The 25,335-nt window shown below is 38.2% G+C and overlaps 1 protein-coding gene across 1 annotated transcript in view; it reads left to right on the top strand.

Moving 5' to 3' along the window:
• NSD3 (nuclear receptor binding SET domain protein 3) overlaps positions 1 to 25,335 on the top strand; it is a 118,115-nt gene that overhangs the window by 22,282 nt on the left and 70,498 nt on the right.

Raw genomic sequence — 25,335 nt, 5'->3', positions numbered from 1 at the left:
TCATTAGTAGTGATTGCAGGGGTTTTGTTTTTGTTTTTACGATTTATTTATTTATTTTAGAGAGAGAGCAAGCCAGGGGAGGGGCAGAGAGAGAAAGAGAGAGAGACAGAAAATCTCAAGCCGACTACAGAGTGAGCGTGGAGCCCCACACAGAGCTTGACCTTACCACTCCGAGATCATGACCTTAGCCAAAACCAGGAGTCAGTTGGGCTCTCGATGGAATGAGCCACCCAGGTGTCCCGTGACTGCAATTTTTATACACTAAAACAAAAGACAGAAAAGATTCATTTTATTCTATATCTATTGTTTTAATAAATGCGGACCCTAATATGTTAATATTTTATATATGCCCATAGAATTATTTGATTCATGGTAGTGAGCTTTGTATTAAATGTGGTTATGTAAATGTTTAGTATCCTGAGAGAAAAATCTCTTGTCTGTCAATGACTATCTTGTGTGATGTGTTTATACTCTGTGCTTCCAGCATGTAATAAAGTATCTTCTACTCTAGGGGAGCCTAGATGGCTCAGTCAAACATGAGCACTTGGTTTCGGCTCAGGTTCTGAACTTGGAGTCCTGGGATTGAGCCCCGCATCAGGCTCCATGCTCAGCATGGAGTCTGCTTGGCCCTCTCCCTCTGTTCCTCCCCCTTCTCTCCCTCAAATAAATAGATAAAAATCTTAAAAAAAAAAAAAAAGACTATCTTCTCCAATTTCTAATGGAAGGATAACTTGATAATAATAAGTTTACATAACTTTTGAAAAATTTTAAAAATAATTGGGGCAAAACTTTTTTGTTGTGTTTTCCTCTTAGTGACCTGAGTTACCTACTGCTAGTTTGGTTTTGCGTTGGACATATAATCACAGTGTAGATACTTACTAGCTTTATTCATGACCTTTCTTAAGAATGGAAGAAGCAGACCTGTACAGTCAGTTCTAAATGCCTGCTGCTCATAAAGTGTCATTTCAGTAAAACTAGTTAATGGTTATAATTTATATTGAAATATTTATATTGTTAAGCCAATCCTATGGGCCCTTATTGTGATGCTCCCTTTGGTTTATAATTGATTTGTTTATTGATAATGTGTCGGGCACAGTAGTTGGTCTGGGGATTCAAAGATGAAGTAGTCCCACATCCTTAACATAGACTTCCAGTCTTTTCATATTGTCTGGCATCTGAGTCATTTTTATTTACATGAATTATGTAGTGTGCTTTCATTAAATGCTTATGATTTAGTTTTGCAGCGTATCAAGAAAGACCCTTCTGATAATCTAGATATTTGGAAGTTGTGATATTAAAAAGCCAAAGAAGATCTTTTCTCTTTCTTTCTTTTTTTTTTTCTTGAAGATTTTATTAGAGAGAGGGGGAGAGAGAGAGAACACACACAGGCACAGGGGGCAGAGGAAGAGGGAGAAACAGATTCCCTGCTGAGCAGGGATTCCCGCTGTGGGGCTCCATTCCAGGACCCTGGAATCAAGACCTAAGCCAAAGGCGGATGCTTAACCGACTGAGCCACCCAGGCGCCCTGTATGTTGTTGTTGTTGTTTTAAGCAAGCTGTATGCCCAGTGTTGGATTTGAACTCACAACCCCAAGATCAAGAGTCCCATGCTCCACCAGCTGAGCCAGCCAGGTGCCCCAAGAAACCAAGAAAGTTCTTAGCTGAAACCCTTTTAGGTAATGGTTAATGTAGGTTTTTGGAAAGGCATCTTCCTCCCTTTCCACAGGTTAAAACTGTTTTGTTTTTCTAAGTCTGGAAATGTCTGAGGTCCCCAGTATCCTCTCTCTGTCCCCACATCCCACAGCTTCTTAACCCTGGATGTTTTCTCTTGCCATCCAGGCGTTTGTCCCTTTCTGTCACCAGGGACTCTGATTTGCTCATCTTTTATCTCTAGTACTCAAGACTAAACATAATACAATACTCGATATGAAATGAATAAATGAATCTTAACCAGGAGCAATTTCTGAGCCTCAGCTCTAGCAATTACCTTTTACTGCTTTTCTCTCTCCAGTAATAATGTAACTGTACAGTTTCAGGAGCCATGTTTGAATTTTCTTCCCTGTAACTTTAGTGCTTAGCCTAGTGTCTAGTAAATAGTAGATGGTCAGTAAATAATTTTTTTTTTCGGTTGTCGTTTTTTTTGTTAGAGAAGCCTGTATAGGTTGGGGTGGGGACAACCTGGCAGTAACTTTTGTTCTCTTTTGTTCTCCTTCCCACTGCAGTAGCAGAATGGGAAAGAAGGAGGAGCTAGCAGGAACCCTGGCCCAACATTGTTTCAGCCCACAGAGGAAAAGTAACAGCAGCTGGTATCCAGAGTTTCACAGATGCACGCGTGCATGCACACACACATGCACACACACTTCCTGTAGGTTAAGCTAGCTCCTTACAGTGTATTAAGTGCTGTGGTAAAGCATAGGTAGGATGCTGTGCCAGCAGAAGAGGGTACTTGACCTGGCTTCAGAGTGTGTATAATGTGTGAGAGGTGGTCTGGAAAAGCTTCTTGGAGTATTTCAGTACATCTGAATAGAATCTTAAAGCCGTTGATGAGAGAGGAGGAGATGCCAGAAAGGTGGAGGGCAAGATGGGAAAGCTGTAGCCCCAGGAGATGAGGCTGGACAGTAGGCAAATCAAGGAAGGTCTTCTGCTTTTTGTATTTTATCCTAAAGCCCGGAGAGCCATAAGAGGTTATAAAAGGGCTTTTTCGCCTTTGTTTTGCAATACTGTCAGTGTTATAGGAGCAGAATTGGAGGTGGACAGCTTGGGAAGCAGGAAGAACAACTTGGAAGTTGATGCTGTAATCCAGACGATAAATGATAAGCAGAGGCAATGAACATAGCAAGAGTTAGAATTGGAAGAAAGTTTGAGGGTAGAATCCAGCTTCGTTTTATGCATTGAGATGATCTTCTTTCAATCTGGGGGCTTGTTTTTTCACTTGTGTTGTAACTTTGGCATACAGTTTTTTTTTTTTAATTAAGATTGCTGATTTTATTAATCACATTTATACTCTATCATTTAAGAAGTCCTTCCACCTTAAGTTCATGAAGATCTCCTGTTCTGTACTTTTGTTTTTTCATAAAAGTTTTTAAGTTTTACTTTTTATATTTGATCTTTATCCTACCTGGAGTTGGTATACTATATGGTGAGGATCTAATTTTTTTCCTACATGGATAAGCAGTTATCCATACCATTCTTTGAATCTTCTTTCCTTTCCTCAGTAGTGTTGCTTCTGTTATATGCCAGATTCCCATTTAGGCTTGGATCTTTGTCTAGGATCTTACTATTTCATTGTCTGTCCCTTTGCCAGTACTTCACCTTTTAATTACTGTAGCTTAATAAGTGTAAAGCTTTTTATTTTAAGCACATTTAACGTGTGTACGAACCAGTCATTCTTTGAATGGATATTGAAGACTTTATTGTTCGGAAACATACACAGATGCTTTCTTGATTGCTTTTACAGCATTTTTTCAAGATATCATTCACATACCATACAATTCTCCCTTTTAAAGTATACATTTCTGTGGTTTTTAGTATATCCACAAGGTTGTGCAACCATCATCACTAATTCCAGAACATTATCATCACCTCAGAAGGAGATCCCATACCCATTAGCAGTCAGCTTCTGTTTTCTCCCTTCTCCCAGTCCCGCATCTGTCACTATGAATTTGCCTATTCTGGACATTACATACACATGGAATCATGCAATATGTAGCCTTTCATGACAGCTTTCTATTTAAATTGAGTACAATTGATAGATTGCAGGGCATTCTCTAGGAATAATATTGTCTAAGAAAGTAGGACAAAAATACTGTACCGTAGTGGAGAGAAAGAAGAGAAAATATTACCAGTATTTATTTGTTTTGTTTTTATTGTTTAAGCATTAAATTCATATTTTATTTCTCCATTATCGAAGAATGTAGTTTATCTTATGCTTTTGCTTAGTTGGTAATGAATAAATGTCATGTAGCAAATTCTACAAGGATTTTGTTCTTTTGATACATCTTGAGTTTATTCAATTAGTTGGAGTGAGACTACTTTGATTTGGCTATTGTCTGTAATTGTATACAAATGACACAATTTGCTTTATATCTTTGTGGATAAGTGAGTAAAATCCCATGAACGTATAAAGGGAATACATTCTTTCCTGAATTGTTTATTTTTTAACACAAGCAGATTTTCCACTTTAACCCAGAAATTAGTCAGCAGCTGAGAGTTCTTTTTAAAAGGCTACTGTGGAAAGTACCTTTTAAGTCAAGATACCCAGATAAGGTTTACTAATATAGAACATTTATTTAACATACTAAAATGTTGTAAGCCTTTTGTGTCATTTGGAGAATTGATGCTTTATTAGTATAATGACTGAACAGTAGTTCAGAAAAGAAGATGTTTTCTGAGTCATAGCATTAAACTTTCAGACTTAGCCTCAACCAGAATGGTAGTAAATGTCTTTAAATGCTTCAGAAGTTTGACCAGCAGTCTTTCCAAACCTCATAATTTTGATATCTTCAAATTTTCTTTAAAAATGTCATAGGGGCGCCTGGGTGGCTCAGTGGGTTAAAGCCTCTGCCTTCGGCTCAGGTCATGATCCCAGAGTCTTGGGATCCAGCCCCCCCCCCCAATCAGGCTCTCTGCTCAGCGGGGAGCCTGCTTCCTCCTCTCTCTCTCTGCCTGCCTCTCTGCCTACTTGTGATCTCTCAAATAAATAAATAAAAAATCTTTAAAAAAGTCATAAGGAAACTAAATATTTGTGAAGTATCTGAAGAGTTAGTATCATTATATATGGCCTCAAAATCTCAGAAGTCCAACCATTTGCATTACTGTGGAATTTAACAAATTGAGAGAAAATGCCCAAATTCCCATGGAAAATAGTGTGCTGCTATACCACCGTGGTTACAGCTGTGGTTGGCTGTGCCCAACAACTATTTAACACTTAAGTACTAATAAAAGTGCTTTATATTATTTGTGGATAAAAGAGTAAATCTTACAATCTGATATAGTTTTTGTACCCTTAAAGGATAAGATCGTCTAAAGACAAATAGAACAACCACTTCCATTTGTAATTTTATTTGTATTTCTTGCTAGAAATGTTCAAGCAGGATCCATTTTGTTTGAAAGATTGACATTGACTTCTGTAGTTACTGTACCAGATTTGGTTATTGTTTTTTTGTCTATAACAGAGCTAGATTAGATGTTATCAAGTCTGGCTGCTTTTAGTGAATAAAAGGTAAACATTGTTGTTCACTTCCTTTTTGGTGCTACAGAGGCGTGGTCAAGTTCTTAGAACCAAAAGGGTGATTTTGTTTTTGTTTTTGTTTTTGTTTTTTTGCCATAACTTCCACCCTCACCCTTGACATTTTTTTTTTTTTTTTTTTTTTTTAGGATTTTTTTTTTATTTGAGACAGAGACAGCAAGAGAGCACAAGAGGGGAGAAGACAGAGACAAGCAGGCTTCCCACTGAGCAGGGAGCCAGACCTGGCTTGATCCCAGAGTCCTGGGATCATGACCTGAGCCAAAGGCAGACACTAAACTGAGCCACCCAAGTGCTCCTGATTTTTTTTTTTTTTAAGTTGAAATGTAGGAAGACTTGTAAAGGAAGAATACTGATTTTTAGTGTAATTTGTATCCTATTCGTACTTAATAGTAGCAGTTTGTGTTTGCTGATTTTTAAAGGTGTGTGTTTGGCCTCCTAAAAATATTTATCTCCTACTTACTTCCAAAAAGGTCATATGGCTTATAGTTTTTTTGGTGTGGTTGGTTTATTTTTCTTTAATTTATTTGAGAGAGCCCGAGAGAGAGAGAGATCCCAAGAGAGAGAGATCGTGAGAGAGAGCACGTGCAGGTGTGCGTGGGGAAGGGAGTAGAGGGAAAGGCAGACTCATGCTTCCGCAGGGCTCTCTCAGGCTCATTCCCAGGACCCTGAGATCGTGACCAGAGCCAAAGGCAGAGTCTTTAAACCAACTGGGCCACCCAGGTACCTCTGAATAGCTTATCATTTTAAAATAGACATAATAAAGCAAAATAACATACCTCTGGTTTTTTTTTTTATTATTTTATTTATTTATTTGACAGACAGAGATCACAACTAGGCAGAGAGAGGAGGAAGCAGGCTCCCTGCTGAGCAGAGAGCCTGATGCTGCAGGGCTGGATCCCAGGACTCTGGGATCCTGACCTGAGACGAAGGCAGAGGCTTTAACCCACTGAGCCACCCAGGAGCCCCACCTCTGTTGTTTTTAACAGTACACCTTTGTTATTACATTACTAACAAATAATTTTTAAATTATGAAAACCAAAATGGGCAGTGCAAGATTTAACTTGTAGTCAAAGGATCACTCTGATCATATCATTAAATTCTGACTAGAACACAGAACCAAAAAGAAGGGCATCTCTTTTAAAACCTTGCATTAATGGATTTGGGCTCTTTTTTTAAAGATTAAGCATGTTTTTCAAGTTTTTAAAAGAGTATCAGGTTTCACCCATGCAAACCTATCTACAGAAAATAATGGACCATATTTTTAAAAAATGAACTACCCTTTCCCATTTTTTTTTCTTTTGGTGTGAATTTGGGATTAAAAAGAGTGTAATGAAAATCTCCCTTGATGTTGTCTTCTGGAAATCTTGCTATTCTATCAAAGTATGAATCATAGTTGAATGTTTTTTGGGGGGCAGAAATGGGTGTATGCATATGTATTAAATTGATTTCAGATACAAGTTCTGACTGTCAAACATGAATGATTATTCAGTTAGAAATCAATATATGAGTGTAATTGGTAGCTTTCTCTTATTACACCTCAAAGAGTGTCTATTTAAGCTTGGCTTTATGTACTGCACTTCAAGTTTTTGCTCTAAGACAAAATTACCCTCTAATTTTTTAACATGTGTTTTAAAATTTTTTTCTTAATAATGTTTTACTGCAGAAATCACCAAGCAGTAAAAATGCCAGGTTTTCAAGAACCAGCATAGCTGATTCATTACTGTAGAGACTGTGCACTCCATTCCTGTTACTATAGAAACACCCATAAACTGTGGATTTATCATAAACCTTGAGAAATGTTCCTTGCAGCACTTCACATAAAAAAAAAAAAAAAATCTGGATCCCTTATTTACCTGGAGTAAAGGAAGACCATTCTCTTCCTCAGTGTTCTGGAAACCACATTTATTATATTCCACTGTTTTTCTTTAGCCACAAAATTTCTAATGTTGATATATCAAGTAGACTTTGTATTCTACTATGATTGATAATTACTGGAATAGGTTTGGAAAATTAAGATTGATGTTCATGCCAATTCAGTTAACTATAACTGTGAAAATTGTTTTTTGAGAGCTTCTACATTCTGAATTTCAGTTCTACAGTTTTGATAACTCTAGGGTTTTAAGTAGATATGCTTATTTGAAGTTTTTGGTATCTTTTGGTCTTTTTTCAGTTAATAGACTCTGGAAATTCATTTAATTTCATGCCCAGTCCCTTGGGGCTTTAAGCCTTGCAGGGAAGGTTAGCCCAGAAGTAAAATCTCAGTAGTGGCTAGGTAAGCAGTTATCAGTCAAATTTTGCCAAGGATGTTACCTGAGAAGGCTATAACTGCATTTATATTCTCTTGTACTCTGCATGGAAAGATCCTCAACAACTGTTTAAAACATTTCATTTATATGTAATAACCCCCTTAAATTTACAGATTTCAGTTTAAAAGACTCATTAAGCCCCACCTCTTAGCCTTCACTTTGGGCTCCAGGAGCATATGGATGAATAAAATTACTTCCTACTTTGAGAAAATCACATAAACTGATTGTTTCCTGATTACTAAGAGGTATGCATAGTAGTATCTAAGGAATATAGAGGAAAGTTACTCAGACTAGCCTAGAGCTTAAGTGACTACTTCTTGAAAATGACTTTCTGAGCTCAGAAGATGGTTAAAAGTCAAGCAAAAAAGGGTATAAAAGGGTATATTAGGTATTAGAGATCACATTGTTAAAGGCACAGTGGTATGAAATAGTGTAGACAGTAATTTCTAGTATTTTTTTTTTTAAGATTTTACTTATTTGACAGAGACAGTGAGAGAGGGAACACAGCAGGGGGAGTGGGAGAGGGAGAAGCATGCCTCCCACAGAGCAGGGAGCCTGATGCGGGGTTCAATCCCTGGTCTCTGGGACCACAACCTGAAAGGAAAGCAGACCCTCCAACCAGCTGAGCCATTCAGATGCCCCTAATTCCCAGTAGTTTAATGTTATTAGCATACCAAAGTGACTGGAAGTTGGAGACCTAGGTAGAGACCTTGCTTTGAGGGCTTCGAGTGCTCTGTTGGCCAGAGTGGTTGGACTTTTTCTAGGAATCATTGAAGGATTTTAATGAGGTAAATGATATGCTTAGATTTACAAATTAACTGACCCAGGAATGTATTTAAGGGGTAGTTGAGTCTGAAAACAGATATAGGCAATGTGATGACATCTTAGAACCACTTTTTTTTTTTAATAGATTTTATTTATTTATTTGACAAAGTTACAAGGACGGGGAGCAGTAGAGGGAGTGGGAGGAGCAGGCTCCCCACTGAGCTGGAAGCTGATGCTGGGGTTCAGTCCAGGGACCCCGGGATCATGACCTGAGCCGAAGGCAAATGCTTAACCAACCAAGGTACCCAGGCGCCCCTTAGAACCACTTTTACTTCCAAAAAGCTTGAATAATGATATCACCATAAGGAGTTTTGACTTATAATAAAATATAGTTGATCTTTGAGTAATATGTCTTTACACTGCATGGGTTTTAGCAAACTAATTTCTCAGAATCCTTTAAGTATATAAGGTAAGTAGCAACAACAAAAATACTCGTGTCTGCAGGCTCCACTTACATGTAGATTTTTCTTGATAAATACAGTGCGGTACTATATATCTTCTGATTTTCTTAACATTATCTTTTATTTAGTTTGTGGTAGAAAGTAACTTAAACTGTACATTAAACGCATCATGACAGATCATATAAATCTTTGACTTTTTACATTTAACACATCATGAATACTTAGTTGATGTTCCTAGCTTCATCCTGTTCATCTGAAACACACGGCACACTTCTTTTTTTAAGCTTTTGTCTAAGATTTGACTTAAGGAGTGTATAAACTTTCTAGTATTCCTGTCCTGAATATGTTGGTAAATAAATACATAAGAGCTCTAAAACTTTAGTTGACAATTTTCAACACTTTTCCTTTTAAAACTGTCAACAGCTTCAACCAAATTAAGAAAAAGGTATTCATTGACTGACTTATGTCATCTTAAAAAAATGGGTCAGAGGAAGAATTTATCATAAATTGTTTGCCCGTGGTGGTTTCATTTACTCGGAAGTACATATTAAAGTGGGTAGAAGACTAGTACCATTATTTAGTCTCCCACCAAACTGTTAACTCTGGGGAGTGGAATTGGGGAAGTGTGAAGTGTAAGACATAAGCATTTCTGTTGTTGTTGCTACTTACTTTATATACTTAGGGATTTTGAGAAATTAGTTTACATATTAAGAGTCATTGTTATGGAGGTGCCTGGGCGGCCCAGTCGTTGAGCTTCTGTCTTTGGCTCAGGTCATGATCTCAGGGTCCTGGGATCAAGCCCCACATCAGGTTCCCTGCTCCGTGGGAAGCCTGTGTCTCCCTCTCCCACTCCCCCTGCTTGTGTTCCCTCTCTCGCTCTCTCTGTCAAATAAATAAAATCCTGTTTTTAAAATTTTTTTTAAAAGAGTCGTTGCTATGAAACAGAGAGCTTGGATTTATAGGATGTCTGATTATGAGCAAGTTACTTAATCATGCTGGTCTTCATATTTCATTTGTAAATTAAGCATCGTATTTCCTCAGAGGTTTGTTTTGAGGAATAAAAAATAAACATGAAGCAATTAGAATGGTTTGACATATAGTAAGCTCTCAAATGCTAGCCGTTATTATTATTATTTTAGTAATACAAAAAAAATTAAAACATACCATCTTTATCAGGGATTTATTAGGGACAAAGGTGTGAGAATTTTTGATGGCCTCTGCTGAGGGGTTTTGAAATTAGAGGGTGTGAAACACCTAACTTCCAAATCCTCCCCGTCTTTCATGGCCTAAATGCCTTGTTTCCTAGTTAACATGATCTTCTCAGATGTCGGTTATATTGTGATGGTAACACAGTTTAATTCTTAGTCACCTTCTGATTCGCGTTGCTCCCATTATTTACTACTGTTTTATGACTCTAACCCATAAAATCTCATCTGGTATACTAAAGACATTGTAAATGCCTTTAGGTTGGAGATCAGGTGTTTCACAATTTCTGTGTACCCAGCATCACACTGACTGATAATAATAGCCAAGTATTGAGTTCTAACTATACTCCAGGCAGTGTCCAAAGTACTGCTCACAGATTAACTATTAATTCTTACAATTCTGTACAAAGAAGACAATTATAAATATCCAGTTTCTGGATAAGGAAACTGAGATTTAGGGAGATTAAGTTGCCAAAGTCACGAAGCTAACAGCCTTAAATTTGGGTTTTGAACCTAGGAGTTTGATTCTGAGCCTGTATTTTCAACCACAGTGCCCACTGGAGAGCCATCTAATTCTTTAAGGTCTTAACTATTTAGATCAGTGTATCTGCTGTTTACTCCCTAGCTGTCAGACTCCAGTACAAGCAAAAATCACTATGTAGAGGAATTTAGTTATAGTCCTAAAATGTCTTTCTTTTAAAAATTACCAAAACTGCTTTTCTGACTGCATTGTTGTATCACTTGGATAATATAAAAAAGCATGGCTCTATTCTCACACTTTGACTTTCTAGAAAAGATAATAATGTGGAATATTTGGCGTAGTTGGTCAGAATTTGGTGTCAAGTTTGTTTTGTTTTGTCTTGTTTTTAAGTAAACTCTATACCCAGTGCGGGGCTTGAACTCACAACCTAGAGATCAAGAGTTACATGCTCTACCAACTGAGCCAGCCTTAAGTAGTGGTAGCTTTTTCTTTTCAAAATTTCTTCCAAACGTTAGCCAAGTTATTTTGTTTTTTTCTCAGCTTTTCACTTTTAAGGTTTAGGGAAGTTAAAAGAATATTAGTCAACACCTAGATTAGCCAGTGGTTAACATTTTGCCTCTTTATATGTCATTTTTTAATCCCAAGACATTTGAAAGTTGTGATCCCATGGCAATTTAAATATTTCAGCAATGGCTTTTCTAAGAACATGACATTCTTTTATATAAACCAAACACTTTTATCATACCCTTGAAAATTAATAGCTCCATTTATTAAAGGCCAGTCCAAAAATATGTTTTTTTAAAACCTATGTGTGTGTATTTAAATCTGTGATTTCGTCAAAGTTCATGCGTTAACGTTGGTGGTTAAATCTTTTAAAATCTAGAAGAATCTGGGCACCTGGGTGTCTCAGTTGGTTAAGGATCTGCCTTTGGCTCAGGTCATGACCTAGGGTCCTAGGATTGAGCCCTACATCAGGCTCTCTGCTCAGTGGGGAGTCTGCTTATCCCTCTTACCCTCCCTCTGTGCCCCCCTAATAATAAATAACATCTTTTTTTAAAAATCTAGAAGAATCTTTCCATTTTTTGTTTGTTTATAACATTAGCTTTTTTGAAGACCCCAGGCCAGTTGTCTGAGAGAATGTTCCACATTTTGTATTTGTCTCATTGTTTCCTCACTGTGAGATTCAATTTAAGCATTGGGAAGAATACTTAGGAGATGATGATGTGTTAATGAGGCTCATAATGCCAGGTTGTCCCGCTTTTGGTAAAGCCATGTTTAATCACTTGGTTAAAATGATGCCTGCCAGGTCTATTGTATCTATTTCTGTTTGGAATTAGTATGTAATCTGTGGAGTAACAAATATTTAAATTATCGTTCACTTTCCCCATTTTTGCCTGGGAAACCCTTTCCCCATTTTTACCCCGGGGAACCCTTAGTAGGTCTTTGCATTTTCCAGAATGTTAGAATAAAGGATGTTGTTTGTAAGATATGTGCCTTGTAAATATTTTCTCCCTGCCTATAGTGTACCTTTTTGTTTTGTCTCTGTAATATTTTTTGGTTTTTCTATTTTTAAGATTTCATTTATTTATTTGAGAGAGAGAGAGAGACAGAGCATGAGCAGGGGAGAGGAGGCAGTGGGAGAGGGAGAAGCAGACTCCCTGCTGAGCAGAGAGCCCATTGCGGGGTTGGATCACAGGACCCTGAGATCATGACCTGAGCCGAAGGCAGATGCTTAACCAACTGAGCTACCCAGGCACTCCTGTAATTTTTTTTTAATTGAAATATAGTTGACCTAAAATATTAGTTTCAGGTGTACAACACACTGATTCAACAGTTATTTACATTACAAAATGCTCTTCACAGTAAGTATAGTTACCATTTGTCACCACACAAATTTATTACAATATTATTGACTATATTTCCTATGTTGTACTTTTTATCCCTATGACTTATTTTACAACTGGAATTTTGTACCTCTTAATCCTCTTCACCTACTTTGCCTATAATCCCACCCTCTTCCTCTTTGGTAACCAGCAGTTTGTGTATTTATGAGCAGTTTCTGTGTGTGTGTTTGGTTGGTTGGTTGGTTTTGGTTTGGTTGGTTTGCTCATTTTTTTTTTGTTGTTCTTTGTTTTTTGAAATACAACATAGTGGAATCATATAGTATTTGTCTTTGACTTATTTCAACCTTAGCGTAATACCCTATCCAAATGGCAAGATTTCATTATTTTTTAGGGCTAATATTCTACTGTGTATATATGTCACATCTTTCTTCATGTTATCAGTGGATAGTTAGGTTGCTTTCATATCCTGGCTGTTGTAAATAATATGTAAATTTATGTATTGTATATTAATACATATTAATGTACATATATTAATATATGTATATTGTATATACACATATATACTATATTGTAAATAATATACTGCAGTATACGTAGTGCTTATATCTTTTCAAGGTAGTGTTTTTATTTTCTTTGGTCTAGAGTGGTGTTACTGGATTGTATTGTATTTCTGTTTTTAATTTTTTGAACCTCCATACTGTTTTCCATAGTGATTGCACGAATTTACATTCTCTCCAACCAGTGCACAAGTGTTTCCTTTTCTCTACATCACGGATAATTCTTTCTTTCTTTTTTTTTTTTTTTAAAGATTTTATTTATTTATTTGACAGAGATCACAAGTAGGCAGAGAGGCAGGCAGAGAGAGATGGAGAAGCAGGCTACCTGCTGAGCAGAGAGCCCGATGTGGGACTCGATCCCAGGACCCTGAGATCATGACCTGTGCTGAAGGCAGAGGCTTAACCCACTGAGCCACCCAGGTGCCCCAACTTTTTTTCTTTTTTTAAGTGTTTTTTTTTTTTTTAAGATTTTATTTATTTATTTGTCAGAGACAGAGGGAGAGAGAGCGAGCGAGCACAGGCAGACAGAGGCAGAGGGAGAAGCAGGCTCCCTGCCGAGCAAGGAGCCCGATGTGGGACTCGATCCCAGGACGCTGGGACCATGACCTGAGCTGAAGGCAGCTGCTTAACCAACTGAGCCACCCAGGTGCCCCAACTTTTTTTCTTTTTTTAAGATTTTTGAGAGAGTGCACTGAGAGCATGAGTGGGGAGAGGCAGAGAGATAGGGAAAGGGAGAGGTAGATTCTTTTTTTTTTTTTTTTTAAGATTTTATTTATTTATGTACAGAGAGAGATCACAAGTAGGCAGAGCAGCAGGCAGAGAGAGTGGGAAAGCAGGCTCCCTGCTGAGCAGAGAGCCTGATGTGGGACTCGATCCCAGGACCCTGGGATCATGACCTGAGCTGAAGTCCCAGGCAGAGGTATAACCCACTGAGCCACCCAGGTGCCCTGAGAAGCAGATTCTGTGTGGAGCAGGGAGCCCGATGTGGGCTCAGTCGCAGGACTTTGGGGTCATGACCTGAGCCGAAGTTGGATGCCTAACAGACTGAGGCACCCAGACACCCTTATACTTACTGTTTCTTATCTTTCCATTCTGACTGGTGTGAGATGATATCTCATTGTAGTTTTGATTTGCATTTTCCTGATGATTAGAGTGATGTTGAGCATCTTTTCATGTTTCTGTTGCCCATTTGTATGTCTACTTTGGAAAAATGTCTGTTCGGGTCCTCCCACCCATTTTAATCAGATTATATGGGGTTTTTTGGCATTGAATTGTTTGAGTTCTTTATATATTTTGGATATTAACCCATTATCAGATATACCATTTGCACATATCTTCTCCCACTTAGTAGGTTGCCTTTTTGTTGTGTTGATGGTTTCCTTTGCAGTGCAAAAGCTTTTTGGTTTAATAGAATTCCAATTATTTTTTGCTTTGGTCCTTTGCCTAGGAGACAGATCCGGAAAAATATTCCTAAGACAGATGTATAAGAGTTTAGTGCTTATGTTGTCTTTTAGGAGTTCTATGGCTTTAGGTCTTATATTTAAGTCTAATTCATTTTGAGTTTATTTTTTTGTATGGCATAAGAAAGTGATCCAGCTTCAGTATTTTGTGTTAAGCTGTCCAGTTTTCCCAACATCATTTGCTGGAAAGACTGCCTTTTCTCTATTGTATATTCTTGCCTCCTTTGTCATAGATTAATTGACCATATATGTGTGGGTTTATTTCTGGGTTCTTTATTTTGTTCCATTGACCTATGTGTCTGTTTTTGTGCCAGTACCATACTGTTTTGATTACTGTAGCTTTGTAGTATAGTTTGAAATCTGGGATTGTGATACCAAGGATTATGATATGATGATTGTGTTCTTTCTCAAGATTGTCTTTACTTTGAAGTATGTGCTCTTGATACCCACTTTATTGAGAGTTTTTATCATGAATGAATGTCAAATTCTTTTCTGTACCTATTGAGAAGTTCATATGATTGTTATCCTTCATTTTGTTAATGTGGTGTATCCTTTTGATTGATTTGCTGATATTGAACCATCCTTGAAACCATGGAACAAATCCCACTTCATTGTGGTGATTGATTTCCCCCCCTCCTTTTTTTAAGGTTTTATTCATTTATTCATCAGAGAGTACAAGCAGGGGGAGCAGCAGGCAGAGGGAGAAGCAGGCTCCTTGTTGAGCAAGGAGCCCAATGTGAAACTCGATCCCAGGACCCTGGGATCATGACCTGAGCTGAAGGCAAATGCTTAACCCACTGAGCCACCCAGGTGTCCCATGAATGATCCCGTTAATGAATTGTTGAATTTGATTTGCTAATGTTTTGTTGAGGATTTTGCATTTGTGATCATCAGGGATATTGTTCTGTCATTTTCTTCTTTTTCTTTTATAGTGTCTTTGTCTAGTTTCGATCTCAGGATAATACTGGCCTCATAGAATGAATTTGTAAGCATTCCTTCCTCTTCTTCTTCGTCTTTTTTTGAAAGTTTGAGAAGGATAGGTATTAACTCTTTTTTAAATGTTTGGTAGAATTCACCTGTGAAGCCATCTGGTCATGGACTTTTGTTGGAAGTTTTTAGATTACCAGATCAGTTTCATTACTTGTAATTGGTCTGTTCAGATTTTCTTTTCTTTCTGATTGAGTTTTAGAAGATTGTGTGTTCCTAGAAATTTATCCATTTCTTCTAGGTTACCCAATCTGTTGCCATATTTTTCTAGTAGTCTTTTATGATCCTTTGTGTTTCTTTGGTGTTGGTTATCTTTTCCTCTCTCATTTTTTATTTTATTTATTTGAGTTCTCTCTCTTCTGGCTGAAGGCTTATGAATCTGTTTATCTTTTCAAAGAACCAGATTTTAGTTTCATTGGTCTTTTCTATTTTTTTTTTTAATTTCATTTATTTCTGCTCCGGTCTTTATTGTTTCTTTTTTTCTACTGAGTTTGGCTTTTTTTTCCCCCTTCTTTTTCTAGTTCTATTAGGTGTAAGGTTAGGTTTATTTGAGATTTTTGATTCTTCTGGTAAGCCTATCTTGCGCTAAATTTCCCTCTTTTTGAACCAGTGTAGTTCTTTTTTTTTTTTTTTTTTTTAAGATTTTATTTATTTATTTGACAGAGCACAAGCAAAGGGATTGGTGGGCAGAGGGAGAGTGAGAAGCAGGCTCCTGCTGAGCAGGGAACCTGATGCAGTACTCCATCCCGGGACCCTTGGATCATGACCTGAGCTCAGTGACCTGAGCTGAAGTCAGACACTTAACTGACTGAGCAACCCAGGCACCCTGCAACCTTTTGTATGTCCATTTTAATTTGTCTCCAAGCATTTTTTATTTCCTCTTTGATTTCTTTTTGACCCATTGGTTGTTTAGTAGTATGTTGTTTAGCCCCTGTGTGTTTGTGTTTTTTTGCAGTTGTTTTCTTGTAATTGATTTCTAGTTCTATACTGTTGTGGTCAGAAAAGATGTTTGATATAATTTCGGTCTTCTTAAATTTATTGAGACTGCTTTGTGACCTAACATGTTATCTATCCTGGAGAGTGTTCTGTGTACCCTTGAAAAGATGTGTATTCTGACATTTTGGGGTGTGATGTTCGGTGTATATCTGTTAAGTCCATCTGGTTAGTTGTGTCACTCAAAGATACTGTTTCCTTATTGATTTTCTGTCTGGATGATATAGCATTGATGTAAGTGGGGATGTTAAAGTCCCCTACTATTGTGTTACTGTCAGATTTCTCCTTTTATGTCTGTTAATATTTGCTTTATATATTTAGGTGCTTTTATGCTTAGTACATTGAGTTTTTACAATTGTTATGTCCTCTTCTTGGATTGACACCTTTATCATTATGTAATGCCAGTCTTTGTCTCTTATTACAGTATTTGTTTTAAGGTCCCTTTTGTCTGAGAGAAGTATTACTACTCCAGCTTTTTCTTTTTTTCCATTTGCATGGAGTATCTTTTTCTGCTTCTTCACTTTCACTCTGTATGTGTCTTTGGGTCTTAAGTGAGCCTCTTGTAGACAGCATATAGATAGGTCTTGTTTTTTATCCATTCAGTCACCCTATGTCATTTGGAGCCTTTAGTCCGTTTGCATTTAAAGTAATTATTGATAGGTATGTACTTACTGCCATTTAGTTAATTGTTTTCCACTTGTTTTTGTAGTTCTCTGTTCCTTTCCTTTCTCCTCTTGCTTTTTTCCCATGTGATTTGATGACCTTCTTTAGTGTTTTGCTTGGATTTCTTTTTCTTTATTTTTTGTGTATCACAGGTTTTTGGTATGTGGCTACCATGAGTTTCATAAATAACATCCTATGTGTATGGTTGCTTAAGTTAAAACATATTCTGAGAGCACTCCATTTTTACTCTCTCTCCTATGTTGTATGTATATGACATGATATTTTGCATCTTTTTATTTTGTGTATCCCTTAACTAATTTTTGTAGATAAAGTTGACTTCACTTACTTTTGTCTTTTAATCTGCATATTAGCTTTATAAATGATTGATTTACTACCTTTACTTACATATTGCTTTTATCAGTGAAGTTTTTTTTCCTTTCATAATTTTCTTCTCATTATATCTTTATTTTCTGCTGAAGGAAGTCCCTTTAAAATCTCTTCCCCACTCCTAACCCCCTTTAACATTTTGTGTAAGGCCAGTTTAGTGGCGATGAACTCCTTTAACTTTTGTTTCTCTGTGAAACTCTGTCTCTTCTTCAATTCTGAATGATAACCTTTCTAGGGAGAGTATTCTTAGATGTAGGTTTTTTCCTTTTAGCACTTTAAATACATCATGCCACTCTCTTCTGGCCTGTAAGGTTTCTGCTGAAAAATCAGCTGATAGTGTTGTGGTGTTTCCTTGTCCATAACTATATGCTTTTCTCTTGCTGCTTTTAAGATTCTCTATTTTTAACTTTTGGTATTTTAATAATAATGTGTGTTGGTGTGGATCTCTTTGGGTCCCCCTTCTTTGGGGCTCTCCCTGCTTCCTGGACCTGGATGTCTGTTTCATTCTACAGGTTAGGCAAGTTTTCAGCTATTATTTCTCAGATAAATTTTCTGCCCCTTTTTCTCTCTGTTCTTCTTAAGGGATCCCTCTAATGCAAATGTTAGTATGCTTGATGTTGTTCTATTGGTCCCATAACCATCCTGTTTTTTTAAAAAAAACTTTATTTAAGTAATCTCTGCACCCAACATGGGGCTTGATCTTACAACCCCAAGATCAAGAGTCACACACTCTTCCGACTGAGCTAGCCAGGTGCCCCGCCTATCCTTTTTAAAAAAATACTTTTTTCTTTTTTTTTTTTTTTAAAGATTTTATTTATTTATCTGTCAGAGAGAGAGAGGGAGAGAGAGCGAGCACAGGCAGACAGAATGGCAGGCAGAGGCAGAGGGAGAAGCAGGCTCCCTGACAAGCAAGGAGCCTGATGTGGGACTCGGTCCCAGGACGCTGGGATCATGACCTGAGCCAAAGGCAGCTGCTTAACCAACTGAGCCACCCAGGCGTCCCTACTTTTTTCTTTTTGCTGTTCAGTCTGGGTGCTGTCCAGTACCCTGTCTTCCAGATCTCTGATCCATTCTTCTGCTTCTAATCTGTTGTTGATTCCCTCTAGAATTTTTCATTTCAGTTAGTCTTCATATCCTCTTGGCTCTTTTTTTATATTTTCTATCTCTGTTGAAGTTCTCCTAGAATTCATCCACTTTTCTCTCAAGTCTGGTTCGCATCTTTATGACCATTACTTTGAACTCTTTATCAGATAGACTGCTTATCTGTATTTTGTTTAGTTCTTTTTTGGAGATTTTGTTTTATTCTTCCATTTAGAATATATTCCTGTCATTTTGTTTTGTCTGGCTCTCTCTATTTGTTTCTGTGTATTAGGTAGGTCAGCTATGTCTCCTGGTCTTAAAAGTAATTGCCTTACCTGGAAGACATTCTGTAGTGCAGTCCCCCTTGTCACCAGAACCTGGTGCTCCAGAGTTTTCCCCTGTGTGGGCTGCATTTGTCCTCCTATTGTGACTGGGCCCTGATTGCTGTGGGTGTGCTGCTGGTGGGTGGGGCTGTCCCTTAGCCCAGCTCTCAGCAGTAACCAGCCACAACTATTGCAGGTGCACTGGTGGGCAGGGCTGACCCCCAGGCCTTCTGGTTGCAGTGTATTCGGTCCCAGCACAGCTGACTGAGAAGTTTGACTATACCTGCTCAGGGCATGTGAGAGGTTGAGCTAGGCCTGCAAAGCTGGCTGAGAGACCTGACCACAACTGCATTGGGCGTGCAGGTGGGCAAAGCTGGCTCACCCCCTTCCCTGGGGCAGAAGTCACTTTGAAGGGGTGCTGGTCTGTAGGGTGTGGTGGGTGGTAGTCATTTTGGGAAGTATTACTCCTGATGAAGGTTGTCTGCTGGGTGTAGTGGGGTAAGAGCTGCTTTGGAGGGGCCCCTGCTAGGATGGGTGGATTGGATGGGGCAGGTTCACAAGGGAAACTGCAGAGCCGGCAAGTGGAGTCAGCAGGGTAGATGGAGAGTTTCAAGCCTGGCTCCTGCAAGTGTCTAGCTGGCTAGGCTGAACGAGGACAAGAAAAATGATTCACCAGCAGTTCCATTCCCAGAGAAAGCTGTTACAGATCCCTGCCCCTCTGGCATTTGTCCTAAATGTCAATAAATCTCCTTCACTATAACCTAGGCACTTTTCAAACTGCTGCTTCTGCTGGGTCTCAGACCAAGTGACATAGTTCTGTCCCTTTAAGAGCAAAGTCTTGACTTTCTGTGGCCCTCTGGATCTCCCAGAGTTAAGCTCAGGATTTTCTAGCCAGACATTATGGGGGTTTGTCTTCCTTGTGCAGGGACTTGGTCGCCTCCTCAAGGAGCATCTCTGTGCCTGTGATATCCCTGCCACTTGAAGGTCACTGCACCAGGGTTTTTTTGTTTGTTTGTTTCTGACCAGTTGTCTGCCCCTCTTACCCTTCACATCGGGTCTTCTCTTTATGTCTTTAGCTGTGAATGATTTGTTCTGGTAGTCAGCTTGTTTTCAGAGTGAGTTGCATGACATGTAGTTGTCATCCTGGTATGTCTGTGGGAGAAGGGGAACTCATGAACCTCTTACTCCCCCATCTTCCCCTGTTCTCATGGCTACCATTTTCATTTATTTATTTATTTAAAAGATTTTATTTATTTATTTGTCAGAGAGCACAAGCAGGGGGAGTAGCAGGCAGAGCAGGCAGAGGGAGAAGCAGGCTCCCCGCTGAGCAGGGAGCCAGATGTGGGACTCCATCCCAAGACCCTGGGATCATGACCTGAGCTGAAGGCAGACACTCAACCGACTGAGCCATCGAGGCGTCCCTCATGGCTACCATTTTTAAATTACCTTTTTCTTTTTTTAACCGTGTCCTTTGAAAAGCAAAAGTTTTATATTTTGAAGTCTACTTTGTCAGTCTTTTTCATTCATAGTATTTGTTTAAGAAAATCTTTGCCTAACCCAGTGGTATATTTTGTCCCATGTTTTTATTCTAGAAGTTTTATCATTCTGACTTTAGTATTAGGTTTACGAGCTAATTTTAGTTCTTTTCAGGTATAATGTTAAGTAAGGGTTAAGGCTCAGTTTTCCCATACTAATATCCAGTCAGTTGTTCTAGCTCCATTTGTTGAAAGTACTCTCCTCTCACTTTGAATAACCTTGACACCTTTGTGGTAGATCAGTTGACCATGTAACTATGGGTATCAGTATTTTAAATGTGTATTTATTTTTTATTTTTTATAATGAGTATAACATATTTTTACCAAGCAAGGAATTAGTGGGTGAGTAAAGTTATACTGTAGGGTGATATCTCCAGAAATCTGGCAGGTAAATGGGAATATACTAATTATAAGCCCTCAGAAGATAGGGACTGTTTCTGTTATTTATTAATTGAGCAACAATGAACAAGACATACATGGTCTCTTCCCATGTCTGCCTTTTTAGAGCATGCAGTTGAGTAAGGGAGACAGACAATAAGAAGGTAAACACAGGTTCTTATAACACAGATCATGGTAAATGCTATAAAGGAGAAAAATAGGCTTAGTCAGTAGAATGAGCGGGGAATCTCAGAAGGCCTCTCAGAGGGATTATGTGTGTTCAGGTAGCTGGAGTAGCATATGTGAAGATCCTGATTGCAAAGGTGAAGTTGGCATATTTGAGAAACTGAACAGAAGCCCATGTGGCTGGAGTGCAGTCCTTAAAGCACCGAGTATTGGTAAATGACTTTGGAAATGTGAACTGCGGTCTGACCATGCAGGGGCTTGCTGGCCGTGATAAATAGTCTTGATTTTATTTGAGTGCATTGGGAAGGCCCTGAAGGTTTGTTCTTTTGTTTTTGCTTAAGACTAAGTAGCTACTATCTAGATCAATATGTTAAATATAACAAGCAGCTTAGAAACCTCCCTTTTAGTCTTATCCAGTGTTTATAGCCCACTCTCTCTACCTCCCAGTAAGCAAGTACTATTTTGACGGATATCTCCATAGAGTTAGTTAGTTAGTTTGTTAGTTTGTTTGTTTATTTATTTATGAGAGAGACAGAGAGAAAGAGAGAACTTGCACGAATTGGGCGAGGGGCAGAAGAAGAGAGCAAATCCTCAGGCAAACTCCCCACTTAACAGAGAGCCTGATGCATGGCTTGATCCCAGGACCCCGAGATCATGACCTGAGCCGAAGTCAGATGCTTAGCTGACTGAGCCACCCAGGTGCCCTCCATAGAGTTAGTCTTAACTTTATCCTGTTTTGAACCTTATATAAATAAAATCACATTGTATACTATATAAATGGAATCACTGTGTCTGGCTTCTTTCACTCAAAATGACATTGTGAGAGTCATCCATGTTGTTGAGTATAGCAGTAGTTCCTTTTTCTTGCTGTATTTTGAGAGGTAGTCAAATGATTGGGTTCGTATTTGAAAGGAGACTGGCTGTTATATGGGAAAATAGATCATAGGCAGGAGAAGAAGCATGAAGACTGAAAAAGTAGCTATGGAATAGACTAAGTGAGGAGATTGGACTAGTGTGAAGAAGAAAATATATGGAATGAAATAGGCAGTTATGAGATGTATACTTTGAAGATAAAACTACAGGAGTTTACTGATACATTGGGGAAGAGTAGAAGTGAGGGTATGGGATGTATCTCAGTCCCAGGTATCTGGCTTGGGCAACTGATACAGGGGTTTCTTTTTTTCTCATAGGAAGACACATGGAAGTAGAATAAAAACTAAGTTGGTTATTGGGTATTTTACGATACTTGTGAGATACAAGGGAAACTGTCAGACATACATTTGGATGACGGCTATGGAACATAATTGAAAAGAAGTGCAAAGTATGAATATATTTGTAGATGAGGTGGCAGCTGCCCTAGAGAGTACAGTATTGAATTAGAAGATCTGAGTTTCACCATTTATTTTTATTTTTATTTATTTTTTTTAAAGATTTTATTTATTGATTTGACAGAGAGAGATCACAAGTAGACAGAGAGGCAGGCAGAGAGAGAGAGAGGGAAGCAGGCTCCCTGCTGAGCAGAGAGCCCGATGCGGGACTCGATCCCAGGACCCTGAGATCATGACCTGAGCCGAAGGCAGCGGCTTAACCCACTGAGCCACCCAGGCACCCTGAGTTTCACCATTTTTTTCAGCTTCTGTTGGATATGTTAAAAGGGCAAATCACTTGGTCTTTTTGAGTGCTCTTTCTTCACATCTATAAAATGGGAATAATATTTTGCTTCGTAGGATTAAACAAAGTGTAATATGTGAGGAAGGCCACATTTTGTAGTTATTTGGGCCTGAGAATGCTCAGAAAAGTTTATTCATGCCTATACAGTTTGAGTTGGTAGGAAAGTCAGATTATGGAAGACCTTGAGAGGTATGGAAGGGACTTGGTATAGTATGGGGCTTTAGAGTTTCTTAGAAAGGGAGTAGACTTAATCAAAGTTTGGTTTAAGGACACATCTTCTAGCTGTTGTGCAGGGAGGAATTAAAGATGAGAAATATTAGAAAATCAGTTGTCATAGTTCAGGATTAAGGTGCTGAGGGCTTGGCCTGACATGGATGAGATTTCAGTGGAAGAAACTACAAGATTTGTTCAGCGCCTCATTTTGTGGCTTCACTGAGAGGGGAGAATCAGCCACCCACACGACTAAGGCTTCTAGCCTGGGAAGCTAGAGAAATAGTGGAAGCAATGACAAATCTGGGGTAGTCTGAAAGGAAAAATGAATTAGGGAAAGCACAGTTCATTCAGTTTTGAACATCTGACTCCTACAGTATGGTTGTCTTTGGGTAGCTGGATATTCTCTGGCAGTTAGATATTGTGGTAAAGAGGGCAAGAGATTCTTTTTCGGGTTTAATCACTAATGAGCTTTGTGGTCTTGGAAAACTTAGCATCTCAAATATCAAATGTAGTCATCTAAAAAATGAAGCTAACACCTGTCCTGTCAGCCTTACAGGATTGTTTTGAGGATCAAATAAGAATGCATGTGAAAATACTGTGTAATGGTAAACTCCTATATAATTTTAAGATGGTAATGTTATTTCCTTTCTTAGTTCAAACTAAAATGAAATATTTGGTTCTATGGCTAGAGAAGAAAAGGGGGAAAATACCAAACTTCTTAAAAGTTTGTGTTTGGAACTAAATCAGAAACATTAGAAACCTTAGTTCTCTGAATACATATGCCTGAAAACCTCTGTAGATTATAATTTGGGAGACTAATCTGGAAGCTGATCTTGTATATGACAGTTATGAGAACCAAAAACACAGGTTGCATCTTGTCAAATGTCAGTATTTAATTTGCCTTCAAGTTGGAAGTTCAAAGAACTTCTGAATTCCACCTGTACAGTTGCCCCATGTGTTTATAGAATTTTAGAACATACCATTCTTTGTCTGTGAACTATACATTTTTGCCAAGGGTCAGATTAGGGTAATGTTTCAATTCTTCAGCTATGCATAAAGAAATGATTCCTAACATTTATCAGTGTTACCAGTATGTTACCACTGGTTAGCATTACTGATTCTGAAACCAAACTGCCTAGATGTAATCCCAGCCCTGTCAATTAAAGACTAGCCTTGTGCACTTGAACAAGTCATTTAACCTCAGTGTGCCTCTATTTCCCAGTCTGTAATGGGAACTAAGGTTAACATCTACCTGAAGATTGTTGGGAGGTTTGAATGTACTGTATGTAAAGCACTGAGATTGGTTCCTGGTACATACTAAGCTCCATTTAAGAGTTAGTGGCAGGAGAAAAAAAAAAAAAGAGTTCGTGGCAGTTACTATAGAATAGTTAGTTTTCATTTTGGCAGTGATTGGGAATAAAGAACATGAACAGAAGAATCAGATCCTCTCAGAAGTTATGGCTGAGTGAAGTAGAAGTGGTAGCATGGTAAAAATCATGGGGTGTAGTATCAGACACACTTAGATACAAATAGTAATTCTGTCTTTTTTGCTTTATAGTTTAAAGCAAGGCACCTAACCTATCTGAAGCTCAGTTTCTTTTCCCTGTGAACCAAGAGTCATCATACCTATCCTACAGATTTGTTATGAGGATTAAATTAGAAAATGTACAAAGTTCTTGGCCCAGAGTAGATGCTAAAAAATGAGAGTGCTGTCTAATACCCCCCTGCACCCCATTCCACTGTAGAGCGATAAGGGCAGTTTGATTTCCTGTATGCTCTTGTATTCATTTGTTTGCAATTTTAGAGCTAAAATTCTTTCCATTTTAGCAGTGTAAACAGCAGCTGTTTAATTGGATCCACCTTGAAAAGTGTATTGTCAGCTTTTCTTTGCTGTTTTGGGTTACGTGCTTTATCACTCTGGTAAATCCTACAACAATCAAGATAGTAGACATTATTAATTGGTCATAGAATCAAACTGGACTGTAACCTCACTGTCCTTCTTCACAGTGTTCCATGCAGCTAAAGTCAGTTCATCAGACTCAGTACGGTAGAGAATCCTCTCGGCCTTCAGGGCTTTCTAGAAGAAATGTTCATGAGATAATCAAAATAATACCTGAACTGTCCATTAATCCTGTCTCAAGATGTGGACTTGTCACTTTATGAAAACACAGAGTGGTTTTAAAACATTTCCTAATAGATGCTTATCTGTATTACAACATTGTTACATAACATTAACATCTTTAGGCATCTTCTAGAGGAGGTGCAATAATTATAAGAGTATAATGCAATAACTACAATGCAAAGATTGTAATGCAGTGACCCAACTAAGAGGTTGCATCAGAATCAGCTGGAATGTGACCTTAAAATATTCATACTCTAGGCCTTACCCCAGATGTATCTAATCAGATTCATCAGTAGATAGATGTTGATTGACATGTACATTTTGTAACACTACCCCAGATGATCATATTTATGCCACTGGTTAAAAACAACTAATACTGTCAAGAGTATAGCGAATCAGGCACCCTCACTACTGGTATGATGGTATACTGATACTGCAGAACCATTCTATAGGCTGTGCTGTATCTATTAA

The sequence above is a fragment of the Lontra canadensis genome, unplaced genomic scaffold (assembly GCF_010015895.1).
Source record: "Lontra canadensis isolate GAN:19392208 unplaced genomic scaffold, GSC_riverotter_1.0 scaffold101, whole genome shotgun sequence".
NCBI classification, from domain to species: domain Eukaryota; kingdom Metazoa; phylum Chordata; class Mammalia; order Carnivora; family Mustelidae; genus Lontra; species Lontra canadensis.
Note: the sequence above shows the minus strand (reverse complement) of the source record. Positions and strands in the feature narration are given on the sequence as shown.